We start from the raw sequence: 26414 nt of genomic DNA on the forward strand, positions 1-26414 counted from the left end.
AGATTAAAGAATAAACCGGAATGCACCCTGTTTTACCCTTTCTTTTTACCCTCCACCATGCAAATGTTTAAAATTACACACAGTGGTCCCAGCTGCATTTATTTATTTATTTATTTATTTATTTATTTATTTATGTTGCCATTTGTATAGCGCACCAGACCCGGAGGCATTTAAGCGCTGTTCTCACAGAAAACGGACAGTGCACACATAGAGTAGTTTCATGGTTGTGCATATGCAAGACAGGCAAGGAGATCATGCAAAAAAGGCTGAAAAAGGTCATCTACGGCTGGGGTGTTACTTATGTTGCTCGCTTACCAGCAAATACAGATGGCTTAGTTACGTTTTTCCTGTGTAAAGAGACATATTTTCAACTGTCTTCGAAAGGTCCAGAAGGAGTCTTCTGACCTCAGTTAAGTGTAAACATTGTTGCTCCTATTAATGCCCTTTACATTTCATAGAAAATGTAACCCACAGTTGTCTTCATTTTTTACTTTGCTACATTGTTTACAATTCTGCAGATTAATAAAGGATGCACTGAGGAGATGCAATGGGATTTTAGCTATCACTCGTGATGTTAAACACACTGAATGAATTGGTGCACAGGGCTGTCTTACTTGCTCGCTTTACCTAAATAAAAGTAACCACTTAATTTCAAAGTAGCCTCAGTATGCAAGGGGGTTATTGTCTAAGAAATCTAAATTTGATGCAGTGGACCTCGAACGTTGGCACTTATTTTTTGTGGGGTTCCGTGCAGGCAGTTTTGCAGGCCAGAGAGCAGGAGTGGCAAGGAAAAAGTAAACGTGAGGCAAACTTGCTTTGACTCTTTCCATTTTCCACTCTGTCTCATGGAAATGTAACTCCATCTGCAAATACGCTTTGCAGGCAGCATATACTAAGGTGCTCCTATGGAATCCACCTAGTCTTAACCAGATGGAAAAACAAGGTGGATTCCATAAGAATACATCAGTTGTACACTTTCATGAAAATTAGGAAATTCCCATGCAGGCATAAAGCAGGGTGCACTGTTCAGACAGAGGTGGACTGCACTGTGCAGATCTGATCTCTGCTGTGTGTCAATCCTCCATCTCACCACAAATGGAGGTATAAAAGAATTACGCTTTGCTCTTACGCTTCTATTTCCTGCTCCACCCCATTTAGAACAAGGCAGATAATCTCAATAATAAACGGGCGCCCATGCCTTAATAAGCAAACAAATTCAGAGCTACATTCATAGTGTGAACGGGTAAGGAACTGGTAGAGTTATCATATGCAAACAGAGCTGACGTCCGAATGCCTCATTACCAGCCTCATTGCGAGTTCGGTAGTGCACTGAAGAAAATGGTGGTAATTCCGTTACAGCCCAAAAAACTGGAGGTAACAGAATTACTGCCATTTGTACTGCACAAATTCGAATTCTGTGTTTAGAGGAAAAGTGGAGGAGAGCTGGAAGGGAACCCTTCACTTTTCCTCCCAAAATCAGCGGATTTACCATGGCAGAATTACTGGTTGCAGTAAATGCGCCAAAATCCCCTTGGAGTCCTATGTACTCCAGAAATGGTGAATGGCACCTCCCTCCCACCACTCGTAATCTCGCGGTAAGCCCACTGGACTGAGTAGCGTTAACGGTAAAGGATTTTGGCTGTAATTTGGCAGCAATGAGGCAGGGGTATGAGTTTTGCTGAGTTTTCCCTGAGTTCGCTGCAGGCAATAATGGATTGAAGGGTCTGTGATGACTCCTCTGTGCCGTAAACAATAAATGGTTCAAATGTGAGCATCTAAGGGGCACAAATGTGGTGCACCCCTTAGCGGAAGGGACGCATTTTTAATATACTTATGTGGATGTACGACTCGTAATCATGCAGTGTCTACCGAATGTGGGATTTCCCAAAATACCACAGGCAGTAAACTCAGGCACGTGGTAATAACAGGCAGCGTTTAAAATAGTGTCTGTTTTACCCTTACCCACAGTCTCATACTGCGAGGGCATGAAAAGGGAGTAGCCGTCCATCATCATAGCTATGCGTCTGATTACACCTTGCTTTATGTATAGCTCTCAACTCACCCGCTTTTGGTGGGTGTCACCCGCCTTGCAAGCAAGTGAATCACCCGCCAAGTCCCTCAAACGCCCATATGCCCATTCACTTCTATAGGCTCTCACCCGCCTAAAAGAAAATAGGGGGTTTTCACCCACCTTGGTGACACAAAAGTTTGGGAGCTATGACTACAGTCATTTGCTAGGCTCAGTCTTACAAGATAGTTCATGACCAGTGGCGGCTGCTATCATGGGGCGGCCGGGCGCCGCCCCCCCAGAAAAAAAAAGAAAAAAAAGAGAGAAGCTAAAAGAGATTCAATCAGAGAACTTCTCAGATTGAATCTCTTTTAGCTTGTAGTGCTGCATTTCCTTTGCCAACAGCGCGGGGGCGCTGTGGCAATGAAACAATATTGTATAGGCCGGCCCGGCTTTCACAGGGGGGCGCGACCCAATTTAGTAATTTTTTTCTATAGTAGAGTGCGTGGAGCTCGTAGCAAACAGCGCACTTATTCAGATTCCCTCCTCCCTCCCCTGCCATGGATACAATAATGTCATTGCATGGCAAACAGCCAATGACTTTACTGTATCTATGACTGGCGGCGCAGGGTGTGTGCGTGCACCTGCGCCGCATTCACTCGTCTGTTTCTCTTCGGTGGACAACACGACACACATGACTAGTGCTGCTGCACCACACATGACTAGTGCTGCTGCACCAGCGGCGTCGCGGTAAGTACCACAAAATTCTGAAGTTTTCTTCGGTTTGGGCCCAGGGACTCGGGAGTGTTACACACACTCCCCTCCCCGGGCCCAAACTATGTGGTCCACCACGGCCCAGGCAGCAGACCCAGTCAACAGGCCCAGTCAACACTGAACGACGTGTAGGCCACGGCCTACGTCGTTCAGTGTTGCTGCCGAGCTGACTGCCTTGGGGTGAGCCTTGGTGGTAGCGGGCTGCCCGCTAACACCAAGGCGGGGGCCGCCTGGGCCTACTTTGTCTACCCCCGGTCCCACCGGGGGTAAACAAAGTAGGCCCAGGGCCAGGCCGGTCCGTGCACTGCCATTGCCCCAAGGTACGCAACTTGGGACGGCCCAGGGCAGGGGTGCGCTGCTGCTGCGGCACTGTAGATTTTGATCCTATCAAAATGTACAGTGCAGCAGCAGCGCACGCCTTCCTGCCCTGGGCCTTGCGTACCGCAATCCTGCCAGTGCCAGGCCGGTCCGTGTGCGCTGCTGTGCATTGGGCCACGCCGGACCGCTGGTACTCAAGGGAAGGCCCAGGGCAGGCTTGCGCTGCTGCACTGTACATTTAAATGTACAGTGCAGCAGCAGCGCACGCCTGCCTGCCCTGGGCCTTGCGTACCGTGATCCAGTGCCAGGCCAGTCCGTGCACTGCCGTACTGCCAGTGAATCCATCCATAGACTGAGACATTAGGACCCCTTACATAATATCTGTGGGGATGCCTGAAGACCCAGCAGTGGGGTATATAGTTATACGCTTATACATTAAATGCAACCAAAAGCATACGTAAATCGCTACAATAATTGCGTACAGCCAGCATGAACATGTTTTTATACTGGCGTATATTGTGGGTAAAGGCATAATGAAATTGCATGGAGAAATGCTCCTGGCACTGTTGGGGACTTGCATGGATTGGATTTTTTCATGAGTTACGCATTAAAGCCTGATGCATCTTTTTTCTTTTTTTTTTACAAATGTTCACAGAATGTGTGTTGAATAACGTCCCATTTTTACTCATTATGCAGTAAAATTATACTTAGCTTATTTTCGAACAGCCATTATTCATAGAAGCACACAAAGGCTCGTCTCTGAGCAAATCTGGGCCCCATCCATAACAGATACAGGTTCTGGATGGGAATTCTGACCGGCCTTTTTTTGTGAGGTTGATTGATGTGTCCAGCTTACTGGCTACAGTGAATGCCATCGTCCTCCCACTGCGCAGCATTATCTCGCGGATGAAAAGTTGTACTGTTTGGGTATTTGAAAGGGGATGCATGCCTAGATAAACGTCAGTACACGGACGGTATGTATGTAGCCTTCAGAGATTTATTCAATCTCAGGGTTTAGCTCCATTTTTCAGCTTTGGCTGGCGCCTGGGATTCTGGGGTGCTCCAGTCCTAAGGCTTTCGTCGCGCTATACGCGGTTTAGAACATGAAGGCATTTCAGACATGAGACACACTGCAGGGTGTCATTACTTGGGGCGGGTTTTATCACAGGCTAGGAGCCTAACATAGCCTTGGAAATGCAGCTGCATTTAACCCGACCCCCGGCAGGCCTGGATGAACAATAGATGGGCCTTCTCAGTGGAATTTCAGCCCACTGTGACAAGTATTGTACATTCTGCAATGATCCATATAAGAATGCACATGCTCCATGGACCCAAACATGCATGCGTTGCCACAGTTAAAGTTATGCAGGGAGGCGTATTTACTGCCCGGCATAGATTCAAATGCACTGACCTATAGCGAAATACACATTTAACACATACAGAAAATGTTTAGTTACTAGTGATGTTTAGTTATTTACCCACCCACTGATTGCCAAGGGGCCTTCTAATCATTATGGGCTTTCTCACCCATTGCCGGCCCAACCTCACCCAAAACACATCCTCTTAGGATCTCTTTGAGCTAACAACAGTAACATCAAACTTTGGCCGGCCAGTGTTCTTTTGAAACAGTCTTCTGTGAATGCCAGTACATGATGAGAGGTATTTCCCTGTGTAAATAATTATGCAGGATTTTTTGATTTGTTACCCCCTTGCCCCTCTTCTCTCTGATCTACAACCAGTTCTCTGACTTGCCGTTTCTCCTTCTTGCTTATCTGCACCCCTGGTATTTAGCTGTCAGCCTGTGCTTCTTCTTCTTGCTGTATACCCACCACCTTCCCCTTTGACCTCGGCTCACTGCCTTGTGTTGTGCTTGAACTGTCTACCTTCACCCCTTCATCCCTTGTGGCCAGGCACAGCTTTGGCACAGCTACACTTGCCAGGCACTTGCCAGGCACAGTACCACTTGCCAGGCACAGCTGTAGCAGAATTAACTACCCGTTGTTGTAGAAGCAGAAACATGGTGCAAGTTCCTGGGCATCATGATCTAATAGCAGTGCCTGGCAGAAGCTTACACCGTATGCACAAGGCCAAAATGTTGGCTTTGTCAATGCTTGTGTTTGAACAGGTTCTCAGTGGCTTTGCCAATGCTGTTTTTAACAGGACTTCAGTGAAGGAAACGCAGAGTGCTTATAAATCGGGTGCCTGAAGGGCTGCAGCAAATTAATTTTGTAATGTGAACTCCGCAAAGTGCACTTTTAAAGCCCCAGAACGGAAACATTACAAAAATGTATATATTGCAGCGTTATACAACTGATGACTGGCACATGGTTGTAGTTGCTGGTACTTTCTTTACACATTGTACTAATGATTATTTTGCTGCAGCTTCAATGTTACAACAGTTAACTCTCTCTCCTTCATGTGTGAAAACCATTTTAATACTGCTCTGAACCTATGTTGCCCTTTCTCAGATCAGTCTCTCGCTTTCTCTTTACAGACCATCAGCAACACATCACATGAACAAATCCAACCAGTCCAGGGCAATTGTGCAACTAAAAACAGCGCACTTCAACCTCCACAGTGCACCTTCCGGGATTTGGATTTCCCATAGCCTGCGAAGGAGTTAATTGCAGTGACCATTCTCCAGAACGAGGTGAACTAGCATGAGTCTTTTGTAGGGTTTGGTGCTCAGGGCACTCCAACTCTGTTTGTGTTCATCTGTAGTAAAGAAGGCACACAGCTATCTTGTTTAAATTTTTTGGGAAAAGAAGCCCATGTTTGTGGGGATCAATGAGGTGGGGGAAAATCTGATGAACAGTACAGACTACAGAATGGCATCTATGACTAGCTGAGAGGGTGGCATTTGAAAATGGAAAGTCATACATATAATGCAAAAAGGCCTGCTTATGGTTCAACGGAAGCAAACCTGTCCATTTGGAAACTGCTTTTTTCATATTTCGGTGGGTTTTTTGGACAGTAAATTGCACATTTTGTAGGCCATTTTTCCAAAAATTTTTCGGGGGGAGAACATCCCCCCACCCCCCTTGGGGGGGTGGGCTGGCACGATGCGCGCGCTCGCTTCTATATTCGCCCTGGGAAATTTACGCCCCACCAACTTTCAAACTCACCAGCCGCCACTGTTCATGACCTATTGGTGAGCGTTATGGCAATATAGTTCAAAAGTGAACTCTGAACAGAAACGTCACATGTATTATCATGCTGTTAAATGTTTATGTTTTGTAGCTTCAAACAACCACATAGTAGCTACCCTGCAGCCCAAGTGCACGTGACTTTAGAATGACTGACAACAGGAAGCGTCTGTACCGAGCTAGCGAGAGAGAAAACAATTCAGACAGGAAAGACGGTTGACTCGTTCACTTGTCATTCTCTCAGCCTCCCCTATCAAGATTAATCAGACAGACGGCCAGACACTCGAGTATAGACGTGACGCACTCATACGCACTGGGATATGCATCGCGTGACCCCAGCCAGCCATGCATGAAAACCCACAGATTTTTTCTCTTCTGAATCCGCTCGGCTTGGGGGGGTCCACTTCTCGGGCCTGCATCACAACAGAGTTTCCTCTTGCCGAGACGGAGGGCACACAGAGTAAATAAAACAGTAGACTGAGATTATCCGCGTGCTGCCTATTTAGAATGGTGCACATGAGGACACCAAGGGCCTCATAACGAATCTGGCGGTAACCCTTAAATGCACCGGTAGCGCTATTACCGCCACATTTAAGGGTCTGCCAGATCATGGCCTAAGTGGATTTCCCCCCAGCTCTAAGCTGGGGGGAAATCCGCAGCAAATTTACCGATTTTCGGTGCTATTACCGCCAGCGGGAAATCCGCTGGAGGTAATAGCGTGAATTTTCCCCATTGGGCCCAATGGGGAATGAGGAATTCCCAAATGGGCCCAATGGGGAATGGGCACTAACCGTTCCGTCAAACCCGTGATCCGGCGCTAATAGTGCCGGGGGATTTGGCAGTAGGGCTAATAGCGCCGGCGGTAATAGTGCTGGCGTTACCACCCAACTCGTGATGAGGCCCCAAGACTCTTAATCAGACGGTTGTGTACACTGTCATTGCAAACCTGACTCTCTGTTTTTAATCAATCAAGAAATTGTTTTATGGGTGACGCTCAGCCAATCGGTTTTCAGGGATTGCCGGCATTAACTATTGTTACATTCCCGCATGTCGAGCAGCCTGTTGACTGCTGCAGGTCTCACTCCGCTCTCTACTCCACCGTGTGTCCCCTCAGGCACCATCCTTTATTAACCATCATTCTTCCCCTCATCTGAATGCCAGCCTCTCTGACCCTGGGGACGTCATATCCATTCATTGTGATTCAAAATCCAAAACGTTCCTCAAATTTTCTAGAACTGTAGCTGGAATGCTAGTGACGACGAAGTTGCCTTGGCCCCATAATTACCGAGCATTTGGAAGCCCCTGAAACTGGGCTCAAAGGCTGCATAATTACACAAAGAGGGGCAGAGAAGCATGCGAGTCTGGGCGAAAAGCCAGCGAAAATTTGGGAGAGCATCATGCAAAAGGCGGGGCCAACCATCGGTGGGCTTGGGCTTCGCCTCCCGGGAACAAAAAAAGGGGGCTCACCCTTTGGGTCAGCCTGATTCACTGTATGCTGCTGATGCGCCCTTGATGTACATCAGGGCAGCTTTTCATTTAAACACTTTTGCAGCACCCACTCTTTTAGTATCGGAGTCAACCATGTCGGCAGCACGGGAAGGCATACCCACTAGAAGCTATTAAGAGAATAGGGAGGTGGAAATCAAACTGTTTTAAGAGATACACGAGATTGGAAAAAATCTGCCAGGTATTAGTTCACTTTATATCCTCTTCCTTCCTCTCCCCAAAACAGAGCATCGAGAAGGAGCAGAAGAACAGTGTGGGTAGTGTGCCACTCATTTGTGATGAGGGCCAAGGCAAGGTGGACATCATAAAGGGAGCAAATGACCGCAAGACACTTCAAGGTCGAATGATTAGGGAATTCCAGGTATGAAATGGACACATCTGGAGGATCATGTAAATAGGCTCTTGCAGTGGTGCCCCACACCTGAGGTCTTGCTTGTACACCTGGGTGGCAACGATCTTACAAGCCTGTGGAGAGGAATGTTGCTTAGAGGAATTATGGGGACCTTGCAAAGTTTGGGCGCCCGCCTGGGAGACACAGAAATGATGAGGTCAGAGATTGTACTAAGAAAAATGTGGAGAGGGGCAGAGTCACATTCAGCGATCGTGAAGTCTCGAAGGAAGTTGAATGGAGCAATGGCTAAGTTTTGCAAGGGAGTGGGGTTCACGTAGATCCGCCACGAGCTGATTAACTTAAAGTCACCAGAATATTATGGAGGCGATGCGGTGCAGTTATCAAAGAGTGCCATGGATCTTTTCTTTTGGAACATAAGTACAACATTGATGGAAATATAATGACGCAACAGGGGGAGCCAAAGATGGGCATATACCCCTCTGTGCCATGGTGCTATGTAAGCGACCAGTTGGACTGTAAAGAGTATAAAGTGAGCTTGTTAGGAATCAAGAGGGATTTTTCCTCCTCCAGCAGCGCAGCCCCCACTTTGAGCCACAGCGGCTAGGGGGCTTGAGAGAAGGAAGGGAGTTCAGCTTCCCAGTCATGAATGGCACCCCTCCAGCCCATGGTCTCCTGCGAGGACAGGCGGATTGAGGACTTTTTGATTGGGGGAGCTTTGGCCTAACAGAGTGGAGTTGGTTGGAAGTAAGGGGGAAGCAAGGAATTGCTGATTTAGTCGGCTGGTCGCTGTTAAAATGGATTTATGAACTCTGACCTGCTGGCCAGAGGTTCAGAAGGCCACCCTAGTTTCTTGGAACAGGGTAACCTTCTGGACAAGCCAGACCAATCAAGGTAGCATTGGTGGCGGTCAAGACTAGGTCTCAGGAGGGGTGAGAGTGACTGAAATACCTCAATGAGCACACAGAGTAAAGGACACTTATAAATCACTCCCAGTCAGGTGTATATATATATATGTATATATATATATATATATATATATATATATATATATATATATATATATAAAAAATACATGTACATTTATTCAAGGCCTTTGAACTTCACCTCAACAGTAATACATCAAACCAATACAACACTACTATGAAACACATATACAGTACCAAGTGGCCTAAAGGGGTAAAGCACAGAATGGGTCCACAACCTAAGAGGGACGGAAGCAAGCAGTGCTAATAGTCTTTAGGCAGTTCTTCGTTAAATAAATCCTAACTGAGAGGCAGTCCAGTCCCTACGAAGAGAGGAGCCTAGCGCTCGATGTACTTGTGCACGCGATAGTGCACAAGGGCGAAACCAGGGTCTCTTGCAGGGGCTGTAGCAGCTCAGAAAGGTGGGTAAGGCAATGAAGAACGAGTTCCCACTATTTGTGGAGGATCTCCCCAAAAGGGCAGAACAGGTTCCAGGAGTTGGGAATGGGTCGGTAGCACAGACTACCTGTGGAAAGGTGAGTGGCCCTCAGGGAACACTCGTGCGTAAAAGTGGATTGATGCGCTAGGGGCCACCAATAACGGCTGTAAGAACTCAGTGACCCCCGTTGCACTCCGGCTAAACTTCGGTAGTTGACTCCACTTCGGTTGCAGGTTCAAATGCGGCAGTTGTGCGGCTCTGCAGCTTTCCGCAGCAAAGTTACAGCGATGATTCCCTGGCAGGACAGTGGCAATTTCTCCGCTCCTGGTGGATGGATCAGGCCAGTTTCACTGTAGCAGGCTTCAGGGCACAGAGGGGCACAGCAGCAAGGTACCTGTGAAGTTCATTACCGCGACTGGGCGACACGGTAACCGTGTGTACTCCGGTTCGGGCACTCTCTCTTTATTCCAGACCTGGGAACAGTTGAGATGTCAACGTTTTACTTTTCTCACCTTGATACAAGCTAACTTATTAATTATAGATGAGAAATCGAATGCCTTGCAGTATTTTGGTATGATTGAGATCAATGCCAAATGAGAGAGCATCTCTTGTGACATTTGCGATCTGATGTATGTGGCAGAGTTTGCTGATTGATCGCTCTCCAGAAGCTATGGAGCCAGGAATAGTTAGCAAAATGTGAAGTGAACTACTGAGGTTTGGCAATACTGGAGAATGTAAATGCCCTGCTGAATAATTCAATACAGAGAATGGTGTGTCTGAAGTGGGAGTGACCATACGCTAACAACCTTAAGCTCATTTACCACCTGAAAGCCATCAGTGTCCCCATCAGATACTGGGCCAAATTTAAACAGTGCTGTTTAAGCAGCAACCACATTGCTGATCTTATAGGGTGTGAATAGAATTCCAAACAGATCTTGAAATTGTCAATTGGTGGGTAACTAACCAAACAGCACTTACAAGCTTTGTGTCCCTCCTCACATGCCATTCCATCCATCTGTACTCTAATGCAATCGTTTCAGCTTATCGATGGCGCTAATGCGCCACCTATCAGCTCAAACTAAAAATGAAATAGAAACAGTTTAAATATAAATTCCTTATGATAACAGAAAGGGGCACAGTTGGCTGCACTAGGATTCATAAAGGAGCAGTGTGATTTGTAGCTTAAACACACATTTCATCTGCAGTTTCTCAACCTGCTGAGCTACCTCCTCTCATTTCCGCATCGTACAGGGCTCTTCTGATGCAAGCAATATATGTAACTCACAAAATAAAAAGAAATGAAGGAGAAAAGTAATGGAAACACAATGGGAAGAGGAAAGCGGGTTGGTGAAGGGGAGGTGGGGGATCACAAAGCCGGACGGCAACACTCACCAGGAAAGTGGAAAAGGGGTTGTAAACTACGAGGAATCCAGTGGGGCACCTTCTCTTTGTTTTCACCCACAGGTCAAACTCTAGATGACGACAGTCTGGGGAGGTAGGGGCCCATACACTGGTAGACAGCAGTGAGGCCTTGAAATCATGCAAGCAACCAGGTTCGGACTGGCCTATAGGGCAATGCCCAGACCAAAAACACAAAATGCTAGTGTGGGACCGTTTTTTGGGTCAAAGCGAGCACCCTTTTTGGCCCATGAGGGCCAGTTACTTCACCATGCGGCTTGTAGTTTTGACCAGTGTTACTGAATGAATATTCTATTAAATGAACAATTTGCATCATATTTGATCAAAAAACCTCACCCTTGGGTACTACTCAGTTTGTCACAAAAGGAATTAATAGCCATTTACAAATGCGGGCCACTTTTTCATTGGTGCACGTGATAATTGTATGCCCCAGTCCGACCCTGCAAGGAACTGGTGTCCAGGGAACATTTACAATGCAGGGCTCCACTAACATCATCCACGTCCAGGTGCTCGGCCAGTCTCTGGGAGCAGAGCATAAGGGCAGGGGCTGAGCCAGCCTCAGAATTTTGGGGGGCTGGATGGCAGTTTGGAAAACTGTTAGTGAGACGGGACATTAAACCTATTGCACTACTGATTAACCCCCATCCGGCCGTCCCCTCCCCAAGCCCAGGAGGCTAAGTAGATATTACGCTTTCCTTTGGCCCATTAGATCCATCTTTCCCTCCAACTCACCAGAGGCATCGCCATGATTCTGTAACAAGTGGGGCCTGGAGCTAATGTAGTAGGGCCCACACTAAGAAGAGCCTGCAGAAGGAAGGGCACTTGTTCTGCCCCCAGCCAAATGCATAGGAGTGACAGAGAGTAGTGAGGGAGGGCGAACCAATCAAGGGGGGTTTGTCCCCTTGAGAAAAGGTTTTAAATAATGGGTAAAATATTGTATTTTTCAGTACACTTTCTGTGATAAATTAAGTAAAAAGCCACACAGTTTACAATCAGTTTTGCAGGGTAAAACAAAAAAAACTCTATTAGATGCCAAGCCACCAAAAAAGCACAGGAGCATTTTCAACCACATTTTCATAATGCCTTTGCCCACTATATGCCAGTACTCTGCAAGTGTAAAAAAGCATTTTCATATCGATTGTGCTCACACATGTCTATTCTGGTGCACCTATATATGCCACTATTGCCACATAGGAAAATACTCATATTTGCTTTGTCCATAATGCCAGTAACAATACTATAACAAAGCATGCTTATGCTGGCTCTGCCAATACATGCCAGTATCCCCATGTAAGAACATACTCCTGTTGGCTTTACTTTATTGGCAGTGAAAACAAGCCATGCCACAATAAGAAAACCTATCCTTGCTGGTAACATAAAAGGCCCACTCCCCATATAAGAACTCTCATCATGTTGTATTTGCTCCCTAACAGCAGTAAAAAATATCATGCCACAGTGAAATAAAGCATTGCCTTGCAGGCTGCACAAATGCCCCCACCCCAATGTAAGAATACTTATGTTGCCTTTGGCGTTAACACCAGTAATAAACTGCAATGCCACAGAAAGAAAAAATGCTCTTGCTGGCTAGCCGGTAAGATAGCTGATTGGGCTGAGCGCATGCTGTTGTAATCTGTGTGTGATTCGCAGGTTCAAATCCCAGCATGGCCAACTAAGCCTTTCCTACTTCAAAGTGGCCTCCCTGATATCTTCCCTCTTCTACGGACCTTGTACTATTATGTTGCTTTTGTACCTTGTTACCTCTCTCTTACTCCGTACTGTACTTTGTTTTCCCTGCTCACCAAGTTGTACCAGCGCTATGATACTTACGGGTTTGGGTGCTGTCAATAAATGCAATAAATAAATAAATAAACACAGCTCATTAAATGAGTTCAATCTTCGATTGGGTGATACATTTTATCTAAATATGGCCCATGGTCCACAAAACTAGGAACAGCACCCACACCATCGAAAATAGTCAAAAACCTTGGAGTCCTAATGGACAACGCGCTAACATTAGAACCACAAGTAAATGCAATAATCAAGAAGAATAAGTTACTTACCCCTGGTTACGTTATTTCGACTGGATATTCCTCCCACATATTCCTCATCTTTGATATTTGAAGTCCAGCTTCAGCTGGTTCGGAAAACCAAAATCGACAGAGGGCTGCTGTGCCTCGATGCAGTCGACTCAATGTCTCGAGGATGATGTCATTGAAGGCCTGTTGGCTTCAGTTCTGTTTTTCATACAGGAGAAACTACTCGCATAAGCACAGGTGTGACTGTACTACGTTTTGAAGGAGCGAAAGCTGTAATAGCATGGTTAATTCTACTGTGGGGTAGGCTGGGCGGGCGATGAGGAATACGTGGGAGGAAGAACGTTACCAGGGGTAAGTAACGTGTTCTGGATTGTGTCCTCCCACATATTCCTCATCTTTGATAGACTCCCAAAGCAGTGTTTATTTTGTTGGAGGGAGTAAGAATTTAGTTACTAATGGTTTCCATGAACCGAATGGAGGAGAGCTTTTCCAAAGCTTCCATCCTGACCAAGGGAAGACTAAAGGCAGTAGTGCTTTGTGAACCTGTGTATAGTAGACCACGTAGCTGCTTTGTAAATGTTTTTGATCGGGACACCCCTTTGTAAAGCTGTACATGTAGCCATGCCCCTGGTGGAATGGGCCCTGAAACCTTCTGGAGGATCCTTGCCCGTCAGCTTGTAGCATTCTGAAATTGCCACAATAATCCATCTGGATAAGGTCTGTTTAGTCACTGCCTGACCCAGTTTGTGAGAAGCTCAGAGCTCTACGTGGATCCAAACTGTGTAATCTCTCCTCTTTGACAGGGTGAGGTGGGGGATAGAGAATTGGCAATACTATTTTGTGTCCTACATGGAAATATGAAATTATTTTAGGTAAAAATGAAGGCTTAACATTCAGGACCACCTTGTCCTTGGGGAAAATAGAAAAGGGTGGCTTGGATGATAGTGCCTTCAATTCACTCACTCAATGGGCTGAAGGTAATGTCACCAAGAGGATAGTTTTAAATATTAGCAATCTTAACAGACATGAATGTAGGGGTTCAAAAGGTGCTCACGTAAGAAACTTTAATACCAAATTAAGGTCCCAAATTGGAACCTGGAAAGGAGATGGGGGAACACATTGTTGACCCCCTTTAGAAATTGTATCACCAATGGGATCTTGAAATATGAAGATTCCTCTGACAAACACTTAAATATGGACATTGCCACCAAATAGCCCTTAATCGTTCCAACCTGGAGCCCCAGATTGGCTAGGTATAGTAGAAAAGATAACACTTCTGGTGTCTTACATAATAAAGGGTCTACATTCTTGTCCGTGCACCAGTTGCAAAATGTGTTCCAATGGCAGCGGTACATAGACTTTGTTGCTGGCCTTGTGGCCGAAACCAAAATCTGCATTACGTCATCCCAGAGGTCCCAATCCTTGTATCTCAGCCTCCCAGAAACCATGTGTGAAGGCTGAGTGTCTTGATCTCTGGATGGAGAACCTGACCCTCCTCTCGCAAGAGAAGGTCCTCTCTTATTGGAAGACGTATTGGAGAGCAGATGGACATGTCCAGAAGGTCTGGGTACCATGTCTTCCTGGCCCAATCCTGGGCAGTTAGGATCATGTGTCTCCTGAACTTTCGCAACCTCCTGATCATGTGAGTATTGACAGGGACTGAATGAAACATGTACAGGAGTGAAAATCCCCTGTCCACCATGAACGCGTCTCCTAGAGCTCCTCTAGGAGGAAATTCCCTGGAGCAGTAGAGTTCGCACTTCAGTTTGACACTGTTTGTTTGCAGATCCACTAGCGGGGTTCCCAAAAGGGTGAATATCTCTTGAAGGACTTCCTGAGCTAGCTGCCACTCGTGGGAGACTATGATCTGCCTGCTCAGACAGCCCGCTGCCGTGTTCTTCTCTCCGGCTAGGTGAACTGCCGATATGGAGATTCCTTCTTGAATTGCCAAGTACCAGAGCGGCATTGCCTCTCTGCACAGTGGTAGTGACCCTACACCTCCTTTCTTGTTGAGGTAGTACATGGCCACTATTTTGTCCATCATTATCAGGACATTCTTTCCCCGTACAGAGGGCCGAAAGGCCTTCAGCGCTAGTCTAATTGCCCTCAGCTCTAAAATATTGATGTGTAGTTTGGATTCCGATGGAGACCAACGACTGCTGATTGTCAAATCGTTGGCATGGGCTCCCCACCCCTGAGTGAGGCATCCGTCACTACTATTGTCTCGGGCCATGGTTGCCAAAAAGGTTCTCCCTTCAGTATGTTGTCCTCACAGGCCCACCACAGAAGATCCTGTGCAAACTTGCTTTGAACCTGAAGTAGATCTGACATGTTGCCCGAACATTGAGACCATTGTGTCCTGAGAGCCCATTGAAGGGATCTCATTCTCAGGCAAGCCTCTGGCACCAGAGAAATGCAGGATTTCATGAGGTGGAGACCATCTGCATCATGTCTTGAGCCCTCACCTATGGTGATGAGCTCTTTCCCAAGGATGTATCCAGTACAGACCTGATGAACTGGAGCTTTTCAGAAGGTGTCATATGGCCCTCTTGCAATTGAGGGAGAAGCCCAGTCTGTGAAGAGAGTGGCAGGTGACATTGAGAAGATCCAGAACTTGTTTGGGAGAACGCGCCCTGATCAGCCAATCATCCAGATAGGGGTAGACGTGAATGCCCCCTCTCCTGAGACACCTGCCATCACCATTATAAGCTGGGTGAAAACCCTTGGGGCCAGGGTCAGCCCAAAAAGCAGAACTCAAAACTGATACTGAGAACCACTGACGGCGAACCTCAGTTACTTTCTGTGCTTGAGATGGATTGGCACATGAAAGTAAGCATCCTGAAGGTCCAATGACACCATCCAATCCGGGAGTTGGAAGGCCTGAAGGATCTGAGAAAGTTTGACCATCTTGAATGTGTCCTTTCCGAGGAACTTGTTGAAGTATCTCAAGTCCAAGATGGGCCTCAGTCCTCCGTCTTTATTGGGTATTAGGAAATATGGAGAGTACATCCCTTGTTCCTCTCCACTACATGCACTGGTTCGATAGCGCCTTTCTCGAGTAGAGTCAAAATTTCCAGCACAAGGAGCGGATCTGGAACCCTCAAAGAGTGGCTCCCTGGTGGATGGTTCAGAGGTCTCTGAATGAAGGGGATGCAGTAACCTTGGGCTATGGTTTCCAATGCCCAAGCATCTGAAGTAATGTCTCACCATTCTTTCAGATGCTGAGGCAGCCTGCCTCTGTGGTGTTTCGTGACTCAAGACCTCATTGAGGTTTTGATGAGCTGATGCAGTGACTGTTGGTAAGTATGCCGCTGCTTGAGTGGGCTTTACACCTCTCCTTTGTCCATAAGGAAGGAATCTTCTTTGGCCTCTTTGACCAGCCATTCCTCTCGCTCTTTCAACTGAGGAGTAGTAGTGAAAAGATCTACCCCTCCAAGGCTGTCCACTGGGCTGAAAGGGCTGAGGCTGCCTAATAACGGCACCCAAGGATTTGGCTACCTCCTTCGAGGTCTGCAACTTCTCAAGGCTTTTGTCAGCCTTGTTGCCAAAAAGGTGAAACCCGTCAAAAGGCATGTTAAGGAGTCTTGACTGCACATCCGGCAGATCTGCATGTTATGATGCTAGTTGACATGGCTCTGCTGATGCTGTCAGCAGAATCCAGACCCGACTGAAGAGACTCACACATGGCTTCTTTGCCATCTCTAACAATAGCCAAGAACCCGTCTCTGTCCCCCCCCCCCCTCGGGAATGTGCTCTGCCACCATGGAAATACAGTCCCATAGAATGAATGAGAATTTTGCTAGAATTTTGCTAGGGCACATGTAGAGTTGGCTGATTTAAGAGCCATGCTTCCTGCAGAAAATACCTTTCTTGCCCATGCATCTAATCTCTTGTCATCAGTATCTGGAGGGATAGTTGGATATGCTGGCTGCATTGAAGGGATAGTTGGATATGCTGGCTGCATTGAAGTTGTGGTAGCTGCCTGTACCACCAGCTTCTCTGGAGTGGGTTGTTTTGATAAGTATTTGGGGTCATTTTTTGTCAGGTTTTTGTTTACTGCTGGATTAGACTCTGGCGTTTCCCAATTTGCTGCCACACTTTTTGGAGAGCAATGTGAAATGGTAAAATGGGATCCATTTGCGAACCCTTATCAAGAATGTCCGTTAGATCATCCTGCTCATAGGGGATGGTAGGCCTACTCCACCCTAAGTAGTCTACAACTTTAGACATGAATTGTCTATATGGCGCATCTGCATGCTCACCAGCTTCAGGTCTACCAAATTCGAGCTCTGGTGAGGTGTCTACCCTACTGGCCATTTGCAAATTGTCATAAAGATCTTCTAATGAAAAAATAAAACTCTCAGGCACATTTGGCGTACCATATTGAAGGCCAAATGGCGCATCATTATTTGATGGCTCATTTTCCTCATAAATTGAGGTGAGAGATTTAAAGTAATCCATCCTTGGTAAATGAATATATGTTTTGTCTGTAATAGGCATCGAAGGCTTAAGAAATTGTGAACTCGACGCTCGAAGAGTCGTGGAAACCTTTACCAAAATCTTCGATGCTGTTGAATGTGCTATTGGTTTAGATGGCGCGGCTGGCGTCGATGGCACAGCTGGCATTGATGGTGCTGCTGGTGTCGAAGGCACAGCTGGCATCGATGGCATCGATGGTGTCGACAACCTCGATCTCAACGTATGCTTTGACCTATGACTTGAAGGATCGTTCGATGATTTCTCATCACATCGAGGCCTCGACGGCTCTCGATGAGGATTTGGCCTTTGTCCCCGTCTCGAGGGCTCGCGCGATTTGGCTCGAGGCCTTTCCTTACTGGCTTCTTTGAAAGGCGCGGTAGGAGCATGGCTTGCTGAGGGTTTTTGCCTCTCAAATATTTTCAGCATTTCTGAAATAAATGCTTCCCATTTGGCCGCTGTGAAGGTTTCTATGTGACAAGATACCCTCTCAGGGGATGTGTCTGATGATGAAGTCAAAGAAGGCAACCTGTGGTGCATCTTTTTTCAATTTCGTCAATGATGATGAGGAGAGGTAGGAGCCAATGCTCGATCTGGATCTTTTAATCTCCTTCCTTCAAGGAGAGTTGCCCCTCGGCTCGTCCAAAGGTTTTTATGACGGGGTAGTTGAGGGGTAATACTTTTTTTTTAACCTACCACCAATTTCCCCTTTCGCTCTTTCCGAGCCTTTCCAGTCATAGACTGGCATTTGGAGGTGTCCACACTGAGATACCACAGACATACTCGATGTGGGTCAGTTATCGACATTTTTGAGTCGGAGTCTCGACACTTCTTGAACCTGGTCTTCGGGCTTGTAGGTGTCGAGGAAGAAGAAATGTTCACGATTCGAACTAAAGAAGTGCGCTGTGTTTATCAAAGCGTAAGCGTACTCGGAAAAACAGAACTGAAGCCAACAGGCGCTGCACGTGTTATATATACCTTCGATGACATCATCCTCAAGACAGATGCCCTCGAGGGACATCGAGTCGACTGCATCGGCGCACAGCGCCCTCTGCCAAAATAATTTTCCAAAGCAGCTGAAGCTGGATATCGAATATCAAAGATGAGGAATACGTGGGAGGACACAATCCATTTGAAATGTTTCTTTCTCCTACATTTGATAAAAATAATCTACCATTCCTGTCCTTCACTCATAAAACACTGAAAATCATCACCCTCATCATGTCAAGAATTTACTACACAGCCTCTACCTCGGAATGCCGGAACACCTGCTGAAGAAATTGCAACGTATCCAAAATGCAGCGGCTCAGACTCCTCCTTAAACTGTCACAAAGGGACCATATCAACCCAGCACTAAAAATGCTACACTTGCTGCCAATCAAACAACTAATCAAGTTCAAAATGATGTGCATAACGCACAGAGCAATCCATGGCCAAGGAGCAGAATTCCTACAAAAGAAAATACCCATTTACCAACCGACAAGAACACTCAGATCAAGCAACGACATCAGCCTGGAACCAAAACCATACACAAAAAAATCTTCCCCCACCTGGCAGCAAAAACTTGGAACACCCTTCCGAAAGAAATACACAATACAAAGGACCACCTAAAATTCAGGAAACTACTCAAAACCTGGCTCTTCACCTCAGAACCAGACGGAATCAACTAACAGGCACCAATGGAAATAGAACACGCCACAAACAAAGGCACGTGGCAAGAAGTAGTTGGGCAGGGAGAAAGCCCAGGATTCACCCTCTAACAAGCTAAACCACTAGGCAAAGCCCAAAGGACAGGGACCGTAGCTGTAGATGAAGGAACATTAATCATTAACTAGCACCCAACAGGACAGAGAGTGATTAGGACTTGGAGGGATGTGACCGCACCCCAGGAGCTCAGGAAGGCGATGGCAGGCAGACCCCACTGACAACCCACAACCTTAGTGATCTCAACTTGGGGAGGGGTAGGCCCTCACCACCTTCCTACCCACAGATCACTAGACAGTCTCAGAGATATGCCACTGCCTCGTGTAGAACCAGACAAATGAACCACCAAGGAATGCTCCAGCAGACAGCAAGGGCAGAGACACCTAACGCAGATGTCTAAAACAACGAGGTAACCCACTAACCCACCTGCCAAAAACCTCAAATTCTGCTTACACCTCTCACACCCAAAACAACCACAACCACTTTCTTGCACAGAAGACCGCATGCACTTCACTACACTGCAACAACAAAACAAACCACACACAATCTCGCACAAGAGCACATGGGAGTTTACCGATCTGTAAACCGCACCCATGCTCAGCGAACAGTGTTAACCGAACTGAAGCTGCCAACAGGACATCAGAAATCTCACTCTACCTTTATCCCGCGACAACCTACTAACCCTCCCCTACCCTTTTCAGATCCACCAGAGCACCAGGGGACCACTGCGGTGGTGATAGTACGCTGTATAAATGTCCTTAAAAATGAACATTAACATGTACAAATATTCATGCTGCCTTTGACCTTAACACCAGTCAAATAAAAAGCCAAGTCAAAATAAGGAAACATGCCTTCCCCATGTAAGAACACTCATGTTGGCTCTGCCCTTAATGCGAGTACAACATTCCATGCCTGAGTAAGACCCATCCTGGCCAGTCCTACTGTAGTATTCCCCCCCCCCCCGACCCACTCTCCAACCCCACCATCACATAAAAACACTAAAGTTGGAGACACATTCAGACACATTCACCCACCAGTCATGCACCCACACAGCTGATCTGCCATTCACAGGAGCTCCTATGACATTTAGACTGTTTGCTAATTAAGACTCACAGTCACACCCATGTACACCATTCACACTGCATTTATTCATAGGTGTGCACTTGCATACACCTCCTAGCATACAACCATACACCCACTTACACACATTTGTGTGCATGCATACATACAATCCCTGCATGCACACAAATACACTTTTTTTTAAAGTTAATGGTAATTATTGAAATCATGAGCCACGTAAAAGCTGAGGCAGCAGTTAAGGCTTTAGCTGCAACATGGGGTTGGGCAGAGGTCTACTGATATCCCCTGGGCAGGCGTTTGTCCTTTGCCTCTAACTTCACTTCGATGCCTGTTTTCTCACCTCGCAGAGCGGTGTATTTGCTTAAGTAAATACACTGCTCTCGAAGTGAGAAATGTGACAGGTACTAGCAGTCTGAGCCTGGGCTGGGCATAACAGCCAAGTGGTGCCTGCTGTCTCAAAGTGGGGGGGGTTCAGCCCCCCCAGACCCATGCCTGGCGCTGCCCCTGTGTATGGGAGAGAGGGGCACAATGAAAGCCTTTAACCCCCCAGGCCCAGTCTATACCCTTCCATGAAGGCATCAAGGCGGGATACCCCCACCATTGTAATGAAAAAGCAGGAAAGAGGCGCTAACGGCCAGCTCTGCAGGCCATAGTTCAAAGTGCTCACGTGCTAGAATGACAAAGTGATGCTAAGAAGTGGAGCAGCTGGAGCTGGACACCAGCCTGATGACCAGCAGGTGAGGGGGATGCAGCCCCATGACAATGGAAAGGCAAAGGGGCGAATACAAGGATTTGCCGCTGTATACTGTCAGATCTGAAAACACAGCCTGTTCCATGCCAAAGATATGGTTCTAATAAAACATAAGGGCTGCTGCTTAGGGCCCCCCTGGCCCACCCACAGAATGCTCTGTCCTTTTAGGAAAGTTAATTTTTGTGAAAGTTGAGTTCCCACTCCGCAGGGCACATTTTCTGGTTAAATTTGTATGTCGTAAATAACTGAAATTAGAAAATGTGCAGCTGGTTTAACCAGCGAGCAGCACTAAACTTGGCGAGAGAACTAAATGATGACGAAAAAATGGTTGCACTGACCGCTTAACCTGCATTTCTTTCAGTGGGTTGAAGCTGATTTTATGGGGTACCGTCATGTCCTAGAAGGATGCTCTGCACTTAATTTTTATTGGGGCATGGCCAGCTTTTCCTTGGCTTTCACATGTCAGCCGCTCATGCTCTGTGAAGGGTTATTTATATTCCTCTTCCTGCCCCAAAAAACCTCTAAATGTTATTAACATTTGGCAAATGTCATGTCACCCTGGAGTAGAGCAGGCTCAGGGTTAGACCTTTCCATGTGCTAGAAAGCATGAAATATCTTAACATGAGCAAACACATGCCCAGTAATTCTTAGCATGAAATATTATGTATATGTTATTTTCTTTTGCATGAGGGATCAGCATGCCTTGACTTCCACACGGGGCAGCTGCTGGGGCCCCCCTGAGGCTCACGACCCATTTCAGATTATGAGACATTTGAAAGATCCGGGTGCCGCCCCTGATAGTAAATTATCGCCTCCTAGAATATTTAGGGGGAAAGGTCTAGCATAGTTCCAGCATTATTCATTCACAAGTTGCACTTCTCTTCCAATGTTTTGCGGTCATTTTGCTTTTTAATATGCCCCCAGGGTACAGACTTCGCAGAGGGGGGTGCGGGGTGGGGGCTCTAATTAGAAAACATGCGCTATTGTTGTGCACAGCCGCCATGGAAATAAGATACATGCTTCCCCTGGAGTACTGTCTGCCATGTCCATGTCAGCCATCTTAGTTGAGCCACAGGTTACTGCATGCATTGTGTGGCTCCGTTTCTTTCAATCAAAAAAGGACAATTTCTGGCTTGCTATTGGTGATGGCCATTATGGCATGTTTGGCAATCTGTAGAGTGTGGAAATGGCTGTATCACCCACGTTGAAGGTCCTCACTGCTCAGGCCTATTAACTGGAGGAGCGGGCCATTAGCACCAGGCATTGCCAGCCAAACACTGCATTATGGCCTAAGTAGAACCGGAAGCCAGGCTCAGACTGGCCTATGGGGCTATTGCCCTATTGCAGGACCAACATTCTAGTGTGGCACTGTTTTTTTGGTCAAAATGGGCCACTTTTTTGGCCAAAGTGGGCCACTTTGAGTAGTTACTTCACTAATGAATTTAGGAGTCTTAACAGAACTAAGCCTTAATAGAACAGCGTTGTGTGCCCAATTCTTCTTCGGAATGAAGGATCCAACAACTGGTCCTTGGCAACACTATTTTGAAATTAATTTAGGAGTCATGGAGATAATAGAGAGCTGCATGGATTTTAATAGTTGAAAATAGAAAGGCCAGCTTTGTTCCCTGAGGATGGACCCAGGTCCGAAAATGCTTTGCACCTGATTGTTTGCCTCTGTCTCTGGACTAAGTGTATCATCTTTCACTATTATAGACATTAGTTTATTTTCTACTATAAGTTACTGATTCATGATTGAAGTTCATTCAGGAATGTGATAAAGGAAAAGGAAATTATATTGGGTCTAGTGTCATAGAGACAGGAGGCCCTTCCAAACATCTTGTTTGTGTAACCAAGAAACAGCTTGCGTAAGTTAACTCTGGCCCCCAGTTGAAGGGGGTCCCTTTTTGGCTACAGGACTCCATACCAGTATTACCATATTAAACATCTTTGAATTGAAAATAGCTAGCAGGCCCACCCATCTGGCTTCATTCACATTCGTACACACTTGCCATCTGCCACTATCCTTACAAACAGCTTTTGCTCCACTGAGTGTCGCAATTGTCAGACGTCAGCACAATTAATTTGTAAGTCTTCAATTCAATGGAGGATCCGAGTACTGTAGGTCCCTCACAAAGGTCCATTCTCTTTGAAGAAATCAGTGAGCACAGGCTAAGTCCAAGGACAGTTGAACTTCAGGTTTCCACTACATATCTTGATTGAAGAAGTCTCTCTTCTTGGTCATGTAATAGAAAATGAAAGCAGACTACCAAGTAGAGGATGGTGATGACTGGTGCATTGCGCAGTAGGTTCATTACTCAACAGACCAGCGTGGGCAGCTCTAAATACTGCAGATTAAGGGCAACATTGTTTTGGCGCCTCAGCACTTAGATTATTAACCCACTATTCTGGGAGATGATTTCCTTTAAGGTCAGGCTGGGCAGACTGAAACACGTTCATTCCCATTCTGTTTATAGAGGTCCAGCATCATCATCTAAGAACCCAGCAGCTTAGAAACAGGCCTTACAGAAAAAGGAGTCTCTGCCAGCAGGCTGAGCCCAGGGATATCCTATGTCCCCAGATCAACTGCCGTTCCATCCATAACAATAATGGGCACAGACTGGTGCTACCACTTGAGTCGCAGTGTTTTCTCTGTTTTCCTGGCCTTGGAATCTGAAGTACCTCCCAAGATGCTCCAAACTCTACAATTAAAAGATTTAAATAAAAAACATCATGGATCAAAACATTTGAATTAATCATAACAACTGTGTTGCTCGAGAAGCCGTCTACGCCAACATTTGTCAACAACATTTAAGGCACAACTAGCCTTCCAGGTTGGCTTTTTAGTAGAAGTGCATGGTAACAAAATTCAGGTACCCATGGTCCAAACACACCACTCACAGCTGAGGGAATCACATCAATTATGTGGATTTCTGCAGGTGGTTACAGTTTACAGCAGGGAACAATTATGGTGCACCTGTCAGAAGCAATTTAAGGGCTTCTTGTGACCCGAGCAGAGTCAATAGGAATAGTTTCTTCAGGTCAAATGTTTGGCCCTTGGCAGCCAGCTCAGGGCCCTGCCCACCTCATATTTACAGGTTACAGCAGGGAGCAATTATGGTGCACCTGTCAGAAGCAATTTAAGGGCTTCTTGTGACCTGAACAGAGTCAATAGGAATAGTTTCTTCAGGTCAAATGTTTGGCCCTTGGCAGCCAGCTCAGGGCCCTGCCCACCTCATATTTACAGGTTACAGCAGGGAACAATTATGGTGCACCTGTCAGAAGCAATTTAAGGGCTTATTGTGACCTGAACAGAGTCAATAGGAATAGTTTCTTCAGGTCAAATGTTTGGCCCTTGGAAGCCAGCTCAGGGCCCTGCCCACCTCATATTTAATATTTAAACTTGGGGCCGTATATTAGATTAATATTTTAGTTTCTTTAGTTTGGTCTCGTTATTTTATTCCATGATCTAGTCAAAAGTCTGCATTTACATTTGAAATCTAAAACTATGAAGCATTCCCTTTTAATCATCATGGGGTCTGAGAATCTGATAGAAATAAAAACCTGCAAAAGTGCTGGTAATGGCTGAGAACAAGCTGGCATGTTCGGGCCCACATTCAGAACTAGGAGGACTAAGAGATTTTCCACAGGCAAAGACTGTTAGACCTCTAGAATACTTAATGGAATCCTTCCTGAGCAGCTTGCCCTAACCAGAGCTCTGGACCTCTGTGGCAACACGTTATACAACTTGTCATCAAATAAGTTGATAACATACCACTCAAGGCAATATGGCAAGCTGAGTATTTCATCACCCATTAAATCTTTTCAGCTCTTGCTTCACACCATTGCCTTCCTATACGAGACAGTGCACATAAACAGATCATGGTCACTATGTTCAGAACCATCAGTGAACTGGACCACACTTCCAACAAGCACAAGAACTGACCAGCAGCAGCTTCCATACTTCTGTGTAGTTTTGCCAGTGATCCAGCTCACGAAGGTCAATTAGATGAGCCTTGCCCTCTGCCATAGTGCAGCTACCTCAGTGTTACTGCCTACAGCTTAGCAACATAGATCTATATGTTCAAATCGGCTTGAAGATCTGATGTTTCTGAACAACGTCCCCATTTGTGCCTTCTATTAATAACTCCATGGATCTATTTTAAGGAGCCCATAAGCAAACTTTCCAGAGGGAAAGTGCCATATAGGATTCTATAAGCAGCTTTTTAAGATTGTGTTAGAAACAGGTGGGAAATTAGGAACACCACTGAGAACTATATAAAAACGTATATGTCAATAATGTTCTTTTTCCATGCCTTCAAAGTCTTACGGTATTAGTCAAGAAGCAGAATATTTCTAAGATCTCATGAAAGTCTGATAAGATGCAAGAAAATAATTGCAAGAAATTGTTGTATGGGTTAGCTTTTGTAAGGTGCTACTTACGGCACTAAAGTGGCAGGCATTTTGCTGGAAGTAAACCCTCCACATTACCTTCAAAAGTTGGCAGATTTACCATGAGGTGATATCACTCACAGTAAAATGTTCATACTGGACCTTCAGAAAACCTTAGAAAACCTGACTCATTGACTAACTCTAACGGCCCTGCCCCCCCTCCTTTGTCACTGCTTGGCCCTGTAACCAGCGCCCAGATTCCTTAGGGTTAAGAGTGCTTTACAAATATATAAATAAATAAATACCCCATGTGGTCCTATGGACTCCAAATACTGGTATTTGTCTTATTTGTTTTTCATTTGGTGGATTTTCAGATTACATTTATTCCAATGTTGAGAGGTCTGGCACCGAGCCAAATGATGTAATTTGGAGGCAAGATAGGAAGCATAGCCTATTCTTAGAGCTTTAAAGATTAGTCAGCCCAACTTAAAACATATACATTCCTCATGCGGGAGCCAATGTAGAATTGTTAGGATTGGTGACACAAAATACACTTTTTATGCCTGAATAACAAGTTTGCAGCAGCATGTAAAACTAGCTTTAGAGGTCTCAAGATACTATTCAGAATGCCTGTAAGTACAGCATTCCTGCCATCAATATGAGATAATGCCAAAGACTGAACCATGTCATGAAAGGAATTAGGAGGAATACATTTCTGAATCCTCCATAAATGAGAGTTGGTACTAAGCCTACTAATCTTTTTTAGATATATTAAGCAAGCACAGATTTATTGAGAGTTCACAAGGGTATGGGAGGAGAACTGTGTTTTGGTTAGAGCCAACAATCAGTTTTTTAGATGGTTAGACTTCAAATGGACTTTCCTCATCCATTCCTCAATGGCGGACAAACGGTGAACTAAACGAAGAACATCTTCTTCAGATTTTACATATAAGTATATCTGCATATTGATGAATAAAACTTGAGAACTTGACAATAAATCTCCTAGGGGTTCTATATATAGATTAAATAACAATGGGGACAGAACTGAGCCTTG

The 26414-nt window shown here is 45.8% G+C and overlaps 1 protein-coding gene across 1 annotated transcript in view; it reads left to right on the top strand.

Annotated features, from left to right (window-relative positions):
- The window catches only part of LOC138526386 (P2Y purinoceptor 8-like), a 474410-nt gene that overhangs the window by 337214 nt on the left and 110782 nt on the right, over positions 1-26414 (top strand). The window contains exon 3 of the mRNA XM_069637063.1: positions 5595-5750. The gene's annotated coding sequence lies outside the window, so the exon portion shown is untranslated. The remainder of the gene's footprint in view (positions 1-5594; positions 5751-26414) is intronic.

The sequence above is a fragment of the Ambystoma mexicanum genome, chromosome 7p (genome assembly GCF_040938575.1).
Source record: "Ambystoma mexicanum isolate Mex_15411 chromosome 7p, UKY_AmexF1_1, whole genome shotgun sequence".
NCBI lineage: Eukaryota > Metazoa > Chordata > Amphibia > Caudata > Ambystomatidae > Ambystoma > Ambystoma mexicanum.